The sequence below is a fragment of the Pseudopipra pipra genome, chromosome 1 (genome assembly GCF_036250125.1).
Source record: "Pseudopipra pipra isolate bDixPip1 chromosome 1, bDixPip1.hap1, whole genome shotgun sequence".
In the NCBI taxonomy this organism is placed as follows: domain Eukaryota; kingdom Metazoa; phylum Chordata; class Aves; order Passeriformes; family Pipridae; genus Pseudopipra; species Pseudopipra pipra.
Genome location: NC_087549.1, coordinates 74247090 through 74264469, shown reverse-complemented (window position 1 = coordinate 74264469; position 17380 = coordinate 74247090). Strand labels below are relative to the sequence as shown.

The 17380-nt window shown below is 35.7% G+C and overlaps 1 protein-coding gene and 1 long non-coding RNA gene across 12 annotated transcripts in view; one reads left to right on the top strand and one right to left on the bottom strand.

Annotated features, from left to right (window-relative positions):
• The window catches only part of CTNND2 (catenin delta 2), a 632676-nt gene that overhangs the window by 79735 nt on the left and 535561 nt on the right, over positions 1 to 17380 (top strand). The gene's annotated exons all lie outside the window — the stretch shown is intronic.
• Positions 5992 to 7178, bottom strand: LOC135418328 (uncharacterized). The gene is made up of 2 exons (XR_010432398.1): positions 7100 to 7178; positions 5992 to 6113 (listed from the first exon to the last, which is right to left on the bottom strand). It is a non-coding gene; the product is annotated as an uncharacterized LOC135418328 (long non-coding RNA).

Sequence of the window (17380 nt, the reverse complement as noted above, 5' to 3'; positions counted from 1 at the left end):
ATTTAATCACCTAAATAGGTGTATTTATTGTAGCTGAAGTACAGTTACTGTAATTCTTTATATGCATGTACTTAAATTAAAATGCTGTGTCTTAGCATTTCCTGGTGGTATGAGCTAAAAAAAAAAAGATGCCCTACAGTTTCCAAAACCTGACTTATGAGTGTAGCGATCATTTCAAGAAGTTCTATATAAAATTGCTTGGTCTTTTGTCATACATTTTCCATTTAACTCAGTGGAAGTTGTATAGCTAAAATCACACTGAATTCATTGCAAATCTAGGGCATGCTTAAAGGGCACTTCATCTGAGCAAAGAAATCATTGCTTTGACTGTGGCTATGTTAAGTGAGAGATGGAAGTGAATAGCTTTTAGTTTATTGCTCATTTGAAAGCTGGAGGGAAAAATGGCCTTTGTCTACCTGCCAAGCTCTTCCCTTCCCCTGCCCAGGCTTCCTTAAAATGCTCATTTGAAATCTGGCAGCAGTTACCTTTGATTTTTTTCACTAGCTTTCTCTTTTCTTTTTTTTCTTGCAGCACTTTTGTTTCTTTCTTTCCTGTAATAAATTTGATCTATTTTTAAAATGTAGTAAGTAAAAGCTAATGTGGCTTGAAACAGGCTCCCCAGAAAAGTCACTTAATGATAATTTGATACTTAATTCAAAGTCTGATCACTAAGATGTACTCTTCAGTTGCAGAGTCTTTCTCTGTGTGTCGATATATGAACCTGCTGGGTTTCTTTAGGTAAACTTTAAAAATCCTACCTCTATGTATGTACTATAATGACATCTTACTGCAGATGCAGTCTAAGATTGTGTCATACTGTTGAAAACCTGTAATTGCAGCTTGTAGCAAATTTGTGATCTGTAAATATGTGCATATGACACCTTATTGTTATGTAATTAAATGAGGAAAATAAAATTATGAAGTCTGTTGGTACCTTAAACAATAGTGCTTTTAATGCATTAATTAGACTGTGTTTGCTCTGAGACCAGCAAGAGAACAGAAAATATTTGTTGGTTTCATGTCAGATCCTTAAATAACACAAGCTTTTCTTAATAGGAATAACAGTGGGCTTATTGTGATTTTGCATTTATTCTACTTTTTATCTTATTTAATTGGCAATTTTTGAGCTCCTGATATTACCACAGATGTCAAGTATGCAATTCTGGGAGTCTTCCTTAAGAGATTTGTTTTGAAGGATGAGAAAAAAAAAAAAAGAATATTTGACTTTTTTCCTTCAAAGCTGTATTATGAGTTCCAATTGTCAGGAGTTCCAATTAAGGGTATAGCTAACTAACCCTGAAATCTTGCGAAGTCCTGCAACTTACTGCAAGAACAAATGAAAATGCTTTCTAAATATGTGGTGAACATGTCCATTTATGTTTTGCCCATGTGAGGCAGTGTTACTCCCTTAGAGTTTTTAATTGCTTTTGTGTTTGCAGTTGGGTGACTGCTCATATCAGGAACAGAGGCAAGAAACAGTTTTCCAAAAATAGAAAAAGAAGACAGTTTAGAAGAATTCAGTCTCTGTTACTGTTCGAACTGGATTCATATTTTATTAGTGGGTGTTAAATTGAGAAGGACGTATTGAATGATATTAATAAGCACATGTTAAACTTTGGGGTGGGTTTAGTAATGAGTTCCCAAGCTGTGCTTAACCTTTGCTGCACTGCTTCTGCTGGATTTTGAAAAATTCACGTAAAGCATTCCTGACACTTAAAGCCCTTCACTAAATTAAAAACATTCTTATTTTTGAAGTGGCCCTATAAAAACAGAAAAATCTGGGTTTGACTAACATAACTCCTCTTCTCTCAATATTTTTACTTTGAGGGTCCTCTCAGCTAAGTTCTCACATCATTTTAACTATTGTAGTCTTATATCCTTCTCTTTGTGAATAAGATGTACATCTTTGTCTGTTTGGCTAGTTTTCTTTCCTTAAAATGCCGACTAGCAAAAAAGGATATTGTAGCAACATAATGATTTCTACTTGATAAAGATGCTACTATAATGATGCTGCCAGATAAATGTCATTACAGTATGAGACATTTATCAAAAACAAATGTCAGGCCTCAGTTGATGTGCGTATTTATCCAATAAATTATTTCATAAGAATTGTGGAAGGTACTTATTTTTGCAGCAAGGTTAAGCAAGTTGATGATTACTTAAGCACCTTAAGGTAGTTGCTACTTAAGAGAGGTAGTTTCTTTTGTTGCCTTCATGATGAAAAAGGCTAAAATTCATGGATGAAGTTGTGTGGTTGCCAGACCCAGGAGTGCCCGTCAGTATGTATGGGCAGTGCAGCCTTGTATTGCCAATACATACATGATGGGATAACTTTGATACATATGTAGGCTCAGAAGCATGCTCAAAATGCAGTGTAAATGCAGCAAAACTAGGAAGAAAATGGAATGGTGGTGCAAAACTGGCAGTTCTCATGAAGATCAGAGGTGTGATTGAAAGTTGTCAGCTTGTGTTTTATAAGCCACAGTGATGATATTTCATAAAATATCTGGCAAAATTTGTTCTTCTGCATTGCAAAGTGAAATTTGAAAGTAATAGTGATATTCTTGGTTGAAAATAAATTATTGGATTAGTTCTGGTAATTTCATAATCTGATATATTTGAGTTAATTTCTTTAAAATGTGACTTAAATACCTTTAGCAACATGTCTGTATTATAGAAAAGACATCTTTAGGGAAGGATTGCCTTAGTCAAGCAGCTTTATTTCCTGTTAGTTTGCTGAAATGTTTTCAGAGATATCCTTCATGCAGTTCAAAGTAAATTCAAAAAAGAGAAGAGTATTATAGGCCACTATGTAAGAATGATGTATGCACAAATTATTTCATAGGACCCTAGTTTGCAGCATCATTGATCTCTGCTTCAAAAGAATTATGATTGACAGGTACAGCATATGTTTGATTTTCCATAAGGTTTTATTGGATTTTTAAATCTTTATGTCCTTTTAAACAAAAGTCAGAAATAACTACTTTAATCATTCTGGCTTATTCAAAAGAAGAAAAAGGTAAAACTAGTTTAGCATCCAATTTAGCTACTTTAGTCTTTGGTCTGGTTTATGGCGGATGGAAGTGTTTGGGTTTGATTTTTGTTTGTTTGTTTGTTTTTGGTTCAGGATTTTTTTGTGTTTTGTTTTTGGTGTTTGGTTTTATGCTTGTTTTGTTTGTTTGTGGTTTGCTTTTCTTTTTTTAAATAGTGGCATTATAGACTTTAAAACATTTATATTTTTCCTTGGAGGCAGTATTTAATTTAGGCAAGCTAGTTTTCTGAAAGTAGCCATGATTCTACCCTTTTTCAGTCTATGATGTAAAATATTAAGTAGATAATTGGATCTTTGGGAGACATTTCATAGGAGTTGATATTTCATAAAGTGATGTGTGTTGGTTATGTTTAGAAAATTATGGTCGTCATACTATTTGTGTAAACCTCTCAGTAGTATATGATATTTGAGGTGTTTGTACTTCTTGTTAAAAGAGAAAAATTAAGGTACTGCCTGCATTGCCTACAACCGGAAATACTGGGACACGAATAGCCTCTGCTCAATGACCATAGCTGCAGGATGTCACGAACTACAGTCAAAAGGAAATCCAGTGAAGTCTTGTGATGCATTCTGATTATAGCCAACATTGCTTTTGATTTAATTTCTGCCACTAGCAAACCCCAGAGATACGTATCATCCACCAAGAATTCCTTCCTCCTGGCTGCAGAAAATAGAATGCTTGGGACCCATCAGGCTTTGTGTGCCTGGGTTAGAGAAGGGTAGACAGACAGTCTTTGAAAAGACATTACATCCAGGCAATTTTCAATTCTATTGACTGCCCAGCATTTCACATAGAGCATTGCCAGCTGTCACAGAGCAACAGCACAGCCTGAAACATGTTGTATTTTACCTCCCATGCATGCCATACTAAAGAAAGCACGATATAGGTTTTTACAGCGATGTCCTAGGCTAGAATGTGGGAAGTCACATTTCACTGACTTTCATTTGTACCAAAAACACAAACAAGCAAAAAACCCATCCCTGACATACTGATGTTATGCAGTTTTTTTCTACTTTGTCATAAAAAAAAAAATGAAACAGTATAGACCTAGGCTGGACAAATTCATTTTCCTGTCAACATTTTATCACTCCAAACAACAAACCACTGTCAGACATTCTTATCAATCAGGTATGCTGTGAAATTCAGGGCCCTTGAAGAACGCTCAACAAGGATGAAGTGATGCTTGATTTTTTATCCACTGCCTTCCTTCCCAAAGTAGAGGAAACAGATTGGATTTTAGCGAGAAGAGCAAAAAATGTCAGGTATAAAAGCAGTACATGGAAGCTTTCAAAAGCAGTGAATCAACATTCTGATATTTCCTAAGCTTTTGTTATTTCTGGGCAATGCTTTTTGTTGTAAATTTGGCTGTATTTTATCAGTATTCAAAGTGCTTTATAAAACATTTCTAAATGTAAAACTTTAGACAATATCTAATGTGTGTGGATATAAGTTTGGACTACTTTTCCTTCCTACTGTAGTAACAAAACTGGTAGTCTTTTTGGCAGTGATAACTGCTTTGCAAAGTTGACTCTAAATAGTACTGCTATTTCTTCATTTGTCATAAAAATGTTATCTGCCCAAATAGCACCTGAAGTATTTCTTAAGGAGCAGATACCATTTAGTTTAGAAAACAAGGTATCTGATGCTCCTGTAGTTAAGGAGGCTGTGAATAGTGTGTGATAAGCAGAACTTAAATACCTTGACATTTAAAATTTAAAAAATTGAAATATCATTATCAGTGTTGTGCTCTTTCAGTAAACAGGACACATTTGAATTTGATATCTAAACTTTATCGTATGTTCAGCTTAGATGGGCTTGTAAACTTTTCTCCTTGTTGTTATAGAGTGCCCTACCCTTCTTTTGGGAAAACTTGCAAACTTCCCTCTGCTGATGACTAGTGCTTCTGTGTGGAGCTTCTGGTAGGTCCCCAGCAGAAGATATTAGTTGCTGTTGAGAGAGGAAAAGTTTTTCCTTCTGCAGAGCCTGGAAGATTTTCCTTGGGAACATGTGTTTTTAGAAAGAATCTTACCTGCTGTAAGACTTTTTTACACCTGTTACCTTTGCACAGAAGCAATCAATAACTTTATTACTGAGTTTACTTTTAAGAGCACCACTGATGAAACTACTAGTGACAACTTTCTTCTTTGGTAAAATATTAAAATACTATTGATCAAATGACATCCTGTATTTTAGCTGATCATTTAATACTTTTATATAAGAATATATATAATGTGCATCTAAAGCATTCAGCAGTCTGCTTCTTTTCAGACTGGGAAAAGAACAATACTTTTCCTAGGGGGGAAAATCCTTCTGTTCTCTTAATTGACTGTCTTGAAAAGGGCTGGCGAAATTTGTTCTTCTGCATATAGCTCAGCTCTGAGTGCTTTCCTTTCTCTCACATATAAGCTGAAGAGAGGTACTATAGTATATTTTTAAGCATAATTTTGTTGTGAATTGCTAGCTGGTAAAATACTGCTAAAACTCCTTCCTGTTTCTCTTCTGTGTCTTCATTTACTTCACTGTTACATAAGGCAGCTCAGAAGTAAAACCATTCTTGCTGCCAGATATTTCTTGTGGGTGATACTGGATACTCCTTTTTCTGTTTATATTCTCTATAATTTTTGTAACTATCCAGACAGTTCTTTGAAGCAACTTACTTAATATGTGTCTTGCTGTTATGGATTGATTTTTTTTTTTTTAATTTTGTTTGCTTATCTTTTCCATCAGTGATGTCTTCAAAAGTTCTTGTGCTAGAAATATTAGTGTTCTACTCATGGCAGAATGCGAAGTGTCATGCTAGACTGGTGAAGAGTATTTCTTTAGTCCATTATCAGTGGTTTTTTTTCCTTCCTCCCTTTAGTGGTTGTCTCAATAGCTTGTTTGGCATTGCCATTGCATTCCCTGTGATGCAGAGAGAATGAAGTTTGAAGTGCTGCTGTTGTCATCATCAGTTTATGTTTCGTAAGATGTAGCAAGGTGAGCTATCCTGTAGAATCCCACATCATTAAACTGTACTTCAGACTATCCATGGGTGAAACACAAAGCCTTGTGAGGAATCTGCTTCCTGGAAAAGCACATAAATAAAATTCATAAATCCCATTCAGTTTGGAAATCACAGTTCTCTACCTTTCTTTTTAAATCTGAAATACTTGAAGCAGGCTTCCCTCACATTCCCCCAGACTTATGAAGGAGCATCCTAAGAAATTCTCAGACTCTAAACAGTCGCTCTGGATCCTCTTTTCTCCTTAGTGGTTTGGAAAGCAATAAATTTTTGTCTTTCCATTTTTTTTGTTACCTATTTTTTTCTTTTTCCTTGGTAATTCAAGGGTTTATATATGCTTCAGATTAGAGAGCTGTGTTCTTCTGTTGATGCTTTCTTAGTACTGCTCTGTGACCATGGCAATCATTTTGTATGTGCTTCAAGATAATTGTAGCTAGTCCTAAAAGACTGCATTCTAGATGCAGCTTATTCAGCATATAAAGTACTTCCATTGGAGTATTGGAATGGCCAGATAATGGTGTATGGCAGAGAGCCATCACCAGAAATCATTAGCTTTGTAAGGTGATGAAGTTCTTGTATTCCAAGAAGAGTCAGAACAGCTGCCTTCTTTCCATACCTTGTCACAACTAAAACACAGGAGCAGGAGGGGTAGTTTCAGAAAGTGTCTAGTTCCAAAGCATGGTCTGTTCAATTTCCCATTTTAAGGAAAAATTACTAGAGGGGACAAAGGTTGAAGTGCTTGTCTGCTACCTGAAGGTATGGATACAACCCAAAAATTGTTGTGGGTTGAGAGGTATATGTTCAGGTTTTTGTCCTTTTTTTCTTTTCCCTCCTGAGGAATGCTAGGAAAAAGCAGGCAAACTCAGGGGTATCTTCTCTTAGAGGGTTCTCAGAGCCAAAGGTTGGAGAGCTGAAGACAGGTCTAATTAGTTTGTCAGAACTGATTGGTACTTGAGAGCATGTATGTGTGTGTGTTTATATATTCATTCATATGTGTGTATATATATACGTATATAGACGTAAAATACGAAATTAGGAAAAATACTTGCCCCTGTAGAAAGCTGCAAGTCCATAATTTGTGTTTCTTTACTGCAGATGTCATAGCTCAGAGCAGGAACAGGGTTGTGTTGTCATAGAATCATAGAATAGTTTGGGTTGGAGGGGATTTTACAGATCATCTAATCCCCCTGCAATGGGCAGGAACACCTTCCACTAGACCAGGTTGCTCAAAGCTGCATCCAGTCTGACCTTGAACACTTCCAGGGATGGGCCATCCACAGCTTCTCTGGGCAATCTGTTCCAGTGATTCACCACCCTTATAGTAAAGAATTTATTCCTAATATCTAATCTAAACCTTCTCTCGTCGTTTAAAACTGTTGCCCCTTGTCCAGTCACTTCAGGCTCTGCTAAAAGGGCCCTCTCCCTCTTTATTATAGGCCTCCTTTCTGTATTGCATGGCCACAGTAAGGTTTTCCTTGAGCCTTCTGTTGTCTAGACTGAACCACACCAAGGTTCTCAGCCTTTTTTCATAGGGAAGGTGTTAATTATCACAGTATTTGACAAATTTTGCCTGCTAATGACTTTAGAAAATGCTTCTTTTCCTCAAATAATGAATGAAATAGGCTGATTAACTGTACCAAGTTTAATTTCCCTTTTACAATTATTATAACAACAAAATCTACAATCACACATAATTTAAATATACATTTAGTTAAATTAAAGTATTATATATATATTAAAATAAAAATACATTTACCAAATGATGAATTGGAGTAGTATCAGTGGGAGATCTTTCTTTAGAAAACTAATTATCTAGAGTACATATTTGTAAAGAACTGTAGAACTAATTTAACTTTTTAATTTATATTGTTAAAAGAAAAGCCCGGAAGGAGAAAACAAATACTTAACAGTACACTGTAAATATATTTTTTTTAAAGTATGTAAGCCAATGACTTGCTTCAAATTTATTGATGATGTTAAGCATAGTAACTATTTCATAGAATGAAATCTGATGATGTGAAAATAGGGCCAAAACATTATGCTTTAAGTCATATTAAAATCTCTTCTGCTTAACAAGCCATCCAGGTGGTATTGCTGAATGTTACCATGGAGCTTGGTAGTTGAAGAATGAATGTTAGCAGACAAGTAATGTAGAGAACATAAGAGAAAGCCAAGTGAGGCCTGAGCATTAAGGGAAGCCCTTTGCACATTGTAGATGGTGGCCATGCTGGGCTTCCCACTAGACTCCTGCTCTACCAGCATTTATGCAGCTGAGAGCTACTTCTGGTCGAAACAGAAGAGAAAAAGTGTGTTTGAGTTCTTCTTTTTCTCCCCAAACAGTCTTTAACAGCAGGTACCCCAACTTTACCAATATTTTTTTCTCAAAGTTTCTCAGTCTCTGTGGAAGTAATTACGAAGAGGGATGCCTGTTTCTTGACAGATTGATGTGGCTGGTTGAAATACTGCCAATTTACTGCATAACTGAGGAGGGGATCCCTGCCAAATTATAATCAGACTAGGATCATAAACTGCTTTGAAACAATTTCCCTCCTTTTCCTGCTTCTCTTTTTTTTACAGTGATGCTTTTATGAATTAATGAGGCATGTGTGATTCTTTTATCGTATTAGTACTGCATACACATACTGTAAATGTCAGCTTAGGTGGCAAGGCCAGGGAAACAGTATGTTTTAATTCACTGCTTTATGCCACAGTATTCCATCTAAATGGAGGCAAAAGAATCTGCGTCTGCCCAGTTTATTTATGTTTTTATGCTTTGTAAGTATATTTTAAGTGAAAAGCTGAAATTGTAGTTCTCATTCAAAATAATTGTCTTTGAGAGGCAGTTTTATTTTGCATTGAAATGTACGTCCTACAACAGTTATTCTTTTTGTGCAGCTTGAAAAAGACATGATGACATTTAAACCAATAGAATATAGGAAATTTAAAGAATGTTACTCTTAATACACTTTTTTTCTCTCTTTTTTTTTCTTCCCCCTTTTGTAAGGGATGAATGTGACTGTGCCCTTCTGTACACACTATTGGTTCAAGATTGAGCTTGTGAATTTAAAATCTAGATTTTAAATTCTATTCTGCTGGAGCACCTTCATTAGGACTGATGGTTTTAACATCATCTGTCAAAGTGCTGCTTTTGTTATGTTATCAGTTAGAAATTGATGCAAAGCAGCCATGTTAGTTAGGGTCCTTATTGGCTCACCTACACAGAGTTAGATTAAAAAAATGTTACTAACAATTCTTTCCATTTATCACTTTATTTAGATAAAAGGTGTGTTTTCCCTTGTCTTCTGTTACTGATAGCCATCCTTCTGGAGCATCTACATCACTTTCCCTTCTTCTTTGTGTCAGCCTGGAGATTAGTTTCTTCATTTGTGTTGAAAGAAGGTAAACTAGACGAAGGTAAACTGGAGGGTAAACTTTCAGTGTGTCCACTGTCATTGTAATGTTACTGGAGGGAGATGCCTTTGTAACAAGGTCCATGTAGTCCAGTTTGTAACTATTATTGTAACAGCCTGTGAACTGTGTACCTTGCATGGGCACTGATGGCAGATGTTACCATCTGGCGCAGTGGTACAGAGCCTAAAAATTGCTTTCGTAAGAAAGAAAACCTGATTGCTGGGGAATTTTTCGCTTTGCTTTTAAAAGCTGCTTTGGTGCTAGTTTCTCTTCTTGCAAATTTCCTGGGAGAGAATTTGACTGTGTCTTGCACATTTGTGTAGTATCCAAGTGACAGGCAGTTTAAAGAACCCAATTTGGCTTCTCTTGTGGTAGGAATGATTTTTGTCCAGCGTTTATAGCTACAGCTCTACTCACACCTGCTGCAGAAATTTACATAAAGCATATTATTCTTAAGATATACTAAAAATCTGAGACCTTTTTTTTTTGTTAGAATTTTGTGCCAGAACTTAAGGTGTATTTTTTTATTTGAAACAAAAGGATTTGTGTTAATTCATGTGTAATTTTGGATTCATCATTTACTTTACCTCAGTTGGATGCAATGGGTATGACCAGTCTTTTGAAGTTCCAAGATTTTTTTGGCTTTGGCTTTGTCCTGACCCTGTGTGTCCATGTGTTGTGTTCCCACCCCCCCTCCCAGCACTTTTCATATGAGATGTATTCTGTTTGGGTACTGGCTTCTTTTGAACTTAGGGCAGGAGTATTCAAGGATATTTTTCATCATTTGTCTTTCAAAGTGTATATTTAAGTGTTCTTTTTATATATTTTCTACAGCTACAATTCCATCTACCTAGAGCTATTGCAGAAAAACTGGTAAAGTTTATTCTGCAAGCAAACAGTAAAAATCAGAACCTAGTGTAAGTGCTGTTTTCACAGCAGCTAAAGCAAATTATTACTTTATCTGCCTGAAGTGTCATAACCCCATGTTGTTTGGAGGTGATTCTCACCATGGCCTTGTAGACGTAAAAGCTTAACCAGCACTCAAGTAATTCTCTTGATGTCAACATCCTTCAGCTTGTCAGATGCCTACCTCACTGTGCTTTGAGTTACAGCCTTGTAATCATTACTGCATTAAATCAGCGGTCTATGCCACCCTTAAAAATGGAGGTTGATAGGTACCTGCTCTGCTGTGACTGAGAACGTGTGCCTACAGCACATCACCTCAGCTCTGCTCCAGCAGCCACATGGGTGCCTGGCTATATGAATTTTCTGTTGAGACTGGTACAGGGCTTGGGGCAGGAAGGGAGCAGGGCAATTAAGAAAGGGAGAAGGAAATGCTGTCAGCACCTCTTCCTCATGAACATGTGAAGTAAGTGGAAATGCAAAAGGAAAACAGAAGGAAAGGTTGTGTAGCCTTCAGGAGCGATTAGTGATTTATTATTTTAATTTGTAACAAAATGAAATTCCAAGTATATATGTACTGCAGACCTGCAGTTCAAATTGCTTTGGCAGAGTCTTACATTCAGCATTATTATTTATAAGAAAGCAACTCTGTGTGCAACACTATCATGTGCTAACATTTTTGTCTTTTACCTCTAATTTCATAAAATTTTTATCCCCTAGCAGAACTGGTATAGTGTTATGCACTGACTAGAAAATTTCTAATCTCATGGAATAAATTCATACAGTTTTTTAAAAGCTGAAATACAAATTTATTCAAATTAGTGAAGCAAATTTTAGGGAGTTGCTGGAAAGGGAACATCATGTACATCAGAGAACTAAATTATGTATCTGATTATTTGAGAATTTGCATAGAAATAGGAAATTATGCAGAAATCAATGTTCATTGGAGTTTGGACAAGGGCAGTAAAGAGACTTGGAGTTACACAAAGTACATAATGAAGGAAAAATCTCTATTGAGACTGTGTCCAAAGAAAGATTCCCTCTGGAAGGGATTGTTACTATACATTATATCTGAGACATTGCCGTTTCAATATGTATGATAGTACTGGATATATATTGAGATCCACAACCTAATAAATTTTGAAGTTTGTTTTCTCATGCATTTTTACCTTCCTGAAATTTTTGTTTATGCTTGCACCTATAAGCAGTGCTCAAGTGGATTTTAAGACAACTAGGATCCCATGTCTGTTTGTCTTGAACCACAGCTCATGGATAAAGTTAATGCTAGGGGAAGTAAAGTATAGCTGTTAGCTGTTAGGCTATAAAAAGTTTCTATAGTTATATAAGACATGGATAGCATGTATTCTCTTACTCATAGACAAAGGATAGGAGAGTAGTGCCAAAGTAATTTTAAAGCCACCCACAGGCAAAGAACCATTATACATTACATATAACGTCAGTGGAATGTTTTGGAAAAAAATACCAAAGTCAAACCAGAAACGATTTTGTACCTTTGCTTGTGCCATTCTGAACCAAATGAACAGTATGATACTTGCCTTTGAGTTTCATAGAAGAAAAATGAAACAGGCTCTCTGCGTGAATTATGCTGAAACCTAATTCTTGGGATAAGTTCAAAATGTATGAATATTTCTCTTTTTTTAGAAAGCACTTTTTTGTCTCCTTGTCACTGAATGTGATTTTACTTATGTATGTTAGATGACATTACAGATGTTAGTCAAGCTTATGCATAAAGAGAGCTGATGTAAAAGCACAAGCAGAAGTGAAGGAAGAGGCATTATTTGCTGAAGTAAAAAATGTTGAGAATTCTATTGGAAGGTACGTAGGAAGGGCAAATGCACATGGGCCTTTGAATAAGGTAAAAGAAATCTATGAATTAAAGGCATAATGGAGTAACTTAAGGCATTTAGAAAGGCAATGCATGTCCTTGATACTTCAGAATTATTCTGAAATAAATATAGGAGAATGACAAAGGTAAACACATCTAAAAAAAAGGAAGATGTGATAGGCAGGCCTATGTTTAAGCTCTCTTGTTGAAATGAAAAGCAAATGACAGATTAGAGTGATGTTGTGAAGCACATCTAAAAGGCAGGGACTTAGGACAATAGGTCAGGTTATTGTGGTGAAAGTTTAAATAGGCTTGGTCATCTCCATTGATGAAAAACTTAAAAAGAAATCTTACCTGAAAGCCTTTTGAGAATCTTCCTTGTTCTCTGTGAAACATCTGACAAATGATTAATTAAAACAAATCAAATTAACTCTTTGTGTTAAGGATAACTTTGTACTTAAAATGCTTGTGTAATCTTAGATGAGGAGGAAAATTTATCAGACTTGAGGGCAAGGTGCAATGCCCGAGTTGAAAGCCAGGGCATGGGAGATTGTAAAAAGGCATTCTGCAAGTAATTAGGCATTACTAGCCTACAAGGTGGTAATGGACTTCATGAAGCAAATTGCCTGTTGACATTGATGCAGCTAAATCATGAGAACGTAAACGTCTGGCTGCAGTTCACAAACACAGGTTCGTAGCAAATAGAAAATGGGATAGCCATGGAATAAGGAAATACTAATTAAAGATCAAAAGCAGAAAGAATTGCATTTATACCAAGAAAAGGAGGAAGGAGAAATAAAGCAACCAAAGAAACAAAACCCAAATAAGCTCTATAAATGCAAATCATGAAGTCATAATAGAGAAGCCCTTCTAAAAACAGGAAATTATTTTGTAAAATTTAAAATAAACAATCAGTGAATTTAATTTCATTACAGCTATAGGACAGAAGTATAATTTTGTGGTAACTAAAAACCAAAAAAGCAGAAAGTATTTCTTTTCTAGCCAAGCTTCTTTTCTCCTAAGGTATGTACTAGGTACCTTGGAAAATGGATTTTTGTGCAAATTACATGACTCATCTATATCCCCAGGGAGGGAAAGAGGGTGGAGAAAGAAAATTATTTCTTTTTATCAGTCTTAGTGATAGAGGAAAGGGAAGGGAAATACTAGCATTGTACTAAGCAAGTGATTTCCTGTAGATAGCTGGAATAGCATTAATGTACACGGCATTTCACCAGACCTGCCTTGCAACTGTGTGAAAGTGCTAAGTGTTTCAAAAAGGTTAAATCAAAGCACTAGACTTTGCAGTTGTTAATTATTTTCACTGAGAAGATACTTAGAGATTAAATATTTGTTGAAGATGAATGCATGAAAACTAGAATGCTTTTAGTGTATGGGATTCTCACTGCATAGTGAATGGTAATGGTGGAAGTCTACCCAATATAACACAGCTCAGCATTTCCCTGAGAAAATATTCAGCATAATGAACATTTTGAAATCAAAGTAAGTCTCAAAGCTTTTGTGAAATTGTATCTTATTCGCTGTTGGAGGGACAGAGACAAATCCCTGTTCTTCAGTGATTTTCTCCAAGTTCAGTGCTTGTGGATTCTTTGTGATGACAGGATATGAGCTGATGTGCCAAGGTCGTCTTCTATGGCTTCCTGTTCCTTCTCTGATTTGTCTTTTAACCTCTTGATTAACAATCTATGAATTGTTTTCAGATGCTGCATTCCTCCTCAGCATCCTGCTTCAGCACTCTCCTCAGTAAAAAGGCACTTTTTCATGCCTTTGTGTGTCAGCTCTGGTGGAGATCTTGCCTTATTTATTGGTCTAATCAGTCCTGCTCTCTGCCTGGTCTTGTTAGTAACTTCCAAAATGACTGGCTGCTGTCACTAGTAATTTCATTACTTCTCTCTGTCTTGTGACAATCTGTTGACCACACTAAGTGCAAGTCACCTCATGGCTGTAATAAGTGCTGCATTACTTCAGTAAAAGGTTTATTGGCATATGGTTTCCAAACGGACTTGACAAACTCCCCAGGTGGACTCCTTTACAATTGTACAATCTCTGGTCTGATTGATTTTCACCAAAAATTTACTCAGTAATCACTTCCTTTAGATTCCTGAAGGACAATTTCAGATATAGGAGCATATGGATTTCTGTACATTGACGTTTTTTTCATAATATCTGATGAAGAAATGAAGATTATAAGTGTGGACATCCTAGGCCTCGTTAGCTATTCTCCTGATGTTTTTTAATACATATTAGCTAGTTCTTTTCAAATGAGATATAGTTTTTCTCGAGCTCTAATAACACTGATTTCCTGACATGTTTCCATCAGATCTAGTTGCTGTTATTCATGTTGGACTTAGGCTTTATTCTTCTGGTCATGTACAGCAATGTGCTTTAAATATATAGCACAGTTTAGAATCAATGCAGAAATATGAGGATGAAGTTCAGATAATATTTGTACAAATTTTAACTCTGCACATAACAGAACCTGCCTCTACCTGGACTGGAAAAATTGGTGCTCCCTAGAGGTGCATGTTTACTGACAAAGGGCATTCTTAAAAAAAAAATGTATATGAAGGGTTTCTAAACTTGTGTGGTGTTCTGTCAGCTCACAGAAACAGAGACTACACTATTTAAAATAACAGTATGTAATAAGTTTTACGGTAAAATTGATATCTGGGGAAGAGTCTTTCTTTAGAAGACTTTTGCGTAATTTGCAGTACCTTATGGTATTTATATTTTTCTAAAATAGCTGCTTTATATTGCTTTTGGAGGTCAGTATTAGAGAAGACATTTAAAAATCACTCATCTTTTTTCCAATATAGCAATTTTTGTGTGTGCTTTGCCAAAATTCTCTTTTCTATTCAATGTAGTCTGCCCATCCAGCTGATCTCTAGGCTCATAGTTGTAAAGGATAAGGAAGCACTGTCAATGCCAATAAGCAAAGAATAAGCATGGTAAAATGCCTGTGTTTTGTTTTCTCTTTTTCTTAACAAAGTCACACAAACAAAAAAAAAGGAAAATAGTTTGAAGCAGAACACTGTGGTGTTGCATTGCAAATTGTGTTGGTTAAGAAAAATAATAATACTGCATATCTGTAAATACTTTGCAAAACATATATGTTGGCATTTATAAAGCTTAGCTTCATAAGACTTCTTGCGTCTCCTCATCTTTGTTGTACATCATCTTTGGTACATGTCTTTTGATGTACCTCATTTCATACTTTAAATTGTTCATAGTGAGAAATTTAGTTCCAGAAGAAAGAATTCATACAATATGAATTCCATAGCTGTGTAAATCATTGCAGTATCACTTCCATAAATGTTTGTTTGGTTGGTTTTTTATGCTGAGATGTCTGATGTGGGCAAGAGGAGAATTCCATACTAAATAGAGTAATTCAAGGCACTGATAATGAAATGGTCTTTTATTTTCAGTCCAGCAGTTTAGATCTAGCTGACCATCATTTATCAGTTGGCAGATGCTGATGAACGTATGTACAGAACAGTACGGAGCAGGCAGCAGATTGTGCACCACTGTTGATCCTGACGTACCTCTTTGACAATCTTGCTCAAGAGGCCACAGATTCACTAGCAGTAGACAGAACTGTTTTCATGCTCAGTCAACACTGCCTTCCTTTGTACTGTCTCAGATAGGCAGAACCTTTGTAATACAGGTAGAGTTTTAAAGAGAAATTATGAAGAGGTTTTCTACAATCTGTTATGTAATTTATGTGTGTCCCCTTACTTTCATGCTCAGAGAATTATTATTTTTAGTATATAAATTCTTCATGTAAACAGTCAAACAAAACCTCAGTTCTGAGGAAACCTTTGGCATTACAACTACTAATTTAAATCTGTATTCTCAATAACATGGTATAATCAGTTTTTTATTGGTACTCTGTGTACATATAACTTTACTTGCCTGCAATATGCAGTGTAAAAGTAGAATTTTAAGTATTATGAGTATTATTTACATTTCTTTTTGCTGCAGATTTCTTGGTTTGGACCTTAGTTTCAAGGTATCCAGTCCTAATTTCACTAAAAATTATGCTGATTTTATTTTTTTTTAAAATTACATACATCAACCTGCAATATGTGTCTTAAAAGCAGCTGCATCTGAACACAAAAAGCACTGAACACGAAGTTATTTCAAGGGTTTGTTGAACAGAAAGAGCTCAGTTCACATCCACCAGCTCAAATAGAGCTTAATAATGCGTGATTGTTCTAGTTGAAGTGCTTGTCTAATGTGACAGACTAATGGTGTTTTGCTTTTTAACTCCTGAACATCAGCCCATCTAAAGAAGACAACTTAGGTTCACTCAGCGTGTGCTCTGGCCATACTCCACTTCTTGGGTCATGGAGTGTTTAGGAATATTTTTTGCTTCCTTTATGTGTACTTGCAACAACCAGCATTTGTTAGTAGGTCATAGATCTGCTTCTATATGCTGGATATATTGCATGCCTAAAAAGGAAAGAGAAAAAATAATTTGTTTTAACAAAATGATAGATCTTTTGATCTTTAAGGACAGATCTTTTTAAGTTACAGAACTTTGGTAAAATAGCTTAGAAAGTGAAGGAAATAGTATTTTTCCAAGTATTCTTGAATTTACAGATACTTTGTTTAAGAAATATGGTTTGTGTGAAAAGTAATTTTTAATTATTTATCTAGCAAACTGCATGACTGTGTGGGATCTTTCCAAAATTATATTCAAATTTCCTGTCAGACCCTTTAAAAAAGGAGGGATAGAAGTCTGAATTTTCTTTCATAAAAATGATTTTGTCTCTTTGCTCACAATAGACCAATTTACTACTGGCATAGTCCTGAAGTTAAATCAACTTGTTTGCCAGTATCAAGGTCACTTTTTCTATTTTTCCATATACACATTGCTCAGTTTGACTTTTGTTCATGACCTCATGTGGCTTTTTTTTTCCCATTTCGTTAATAAGATTTTGTTTTGAGCCTTTTCAGCTTTCCATAATTCATTGCTTAAATCTCATGTAACTTGGAACTGCTGAGAGGTTGCAGTGCTGCTTTGGTTATTCATCAAGCCTGTTCCATAGCTCCACAGCATGGAGTAAAAACAAATGCCTTGTTTCTGTAGCAGGCTCTGGTTTCTCCAATTCATGTGTGCACTGTGAAAACAATAGCTTTCCTTGA